The sequence below is a fragment of the Microtus ochrogaster genome, unplaced genomic scaffold, assembly GCF_000317375.1.
Source record: "Microtus ochrogaster isolate Prairie Vole_2 unplaced genomic scaffold, MicOch1.0 UNK30, whole genome shotgun sequence".
Classification (NCBI taxonomy): Eukaryota; Metazoa; Chordata; class Mammalia; order Rodentia; family Cricetidae; genus Microtus; species Microtus ochrogaster.
Genome location: NW_004949128.1, coordinates 186,858 through 187,970, shown reverse-complemented (window position 1 = coordinate 187,970; position 1,113 = coordinate 186,858). Strand labels below are relative to the sequence as shown.

At 39.3% G+C, this 1,113-nt stretch overlaps 1 protein-coding gene across 2 annotated transcripts in view; it reads left to right on the top strand.

The window, feature by feature from the left end:
* Positions 1-1,113, top strand: part of Sox30 (SRY-box 30) — a 32,235-nt gene that overhangs the window by 5,134 nt on the left and 25,988 nt on the right. The window lies entirely within an intron of this gene.

Below are 1,113 nucleotides of genomic sequence, written 5' to 3'. Positions count from 1 at the left end.
ACTGACCTATTGTCACGGATCTTAGGAAGGGTACTGACCTATTGTCACGGATCTTAGGAAGGGCACTGACCTATTGAAGACCATTCTTTGCCGTTCCATTCCCTAAATACTTGTTTGATTCATGTTCCTCACAGTCTGGTCTTAACCACCTTGTTCCGCAGTGGCTTGTTCCCCCAGAACTTTTATAACCAACTCTTAAGGAAACTGCAATACACTCACTAGTGCAATGGCTTATCTTAAAGCTGCTTTTCCCAATTTCTGCCTGCCTGGGTTCTCCTAATGATAAAGCTGGCCCTATGATAATGATAACCTATGGGTTAGAGATGGGTCGATCTTGGAAACTGACTTGTTAATACTATGCATTTTCAGTATTTTTTAATTAAAGATTTTTATTTTATGTACACGAGTGTTTTGTTTTCATATGTTAAGTATACACACACTGTATGTAAGTGTGTGTGTGTGCACGTCTGTGCTTGTGTGCTTGTGCCTGGTGCTGGCGGCAATAAAAAGATGTTAGATCCCCTGGGCCTGGAATTGTACTTTGCCGTTTGGTATTGGGAATTGGTTTAAAGTTGCCATTTGGGCACTGGGAACTGAACCTGGGTCCTGTGCAAGAGCAGCAAGTACTCTTAACTGCTGGGCTGTCTCTCCAGCCCCATTTTCAGCCTTTTAAACTGTGTCATTTTAGCCATTGGAAGTAACAAAAACTGCACTCAAGGTTTCTCTGTCAGGCGAAAGATGCAGAAAGTTTGTCTGTTGCCTCGATTTTACAATATAGTAAGGCACTCTTAGTGTTGTCTGTAATACTGTATTTCAAACTAGGCTTCACCACTGTATCTTTATATTGGTTTTTCATTGTTAGGTTTTTTTTTTATTTTAGTACATGTTGCTTTTTGTCACCCCTCCCCTCAAGACTTTACTTGCATCTGTTTTGTTCTTTTTTTTTTTTTTTTTTATTAGAAGACGGCATACGAGAAGAAACAGCCTGACTGGAGTTCAAACCGTCCTTGTTCTTTCCAAATCTAGTTCCAGGCATGATTTCAAATTGGTAAGAAAAAGTTACAGGATTCAATTCTCATTGAACTAACTTTTCTTCCCTTTTTTTTTTTTTTT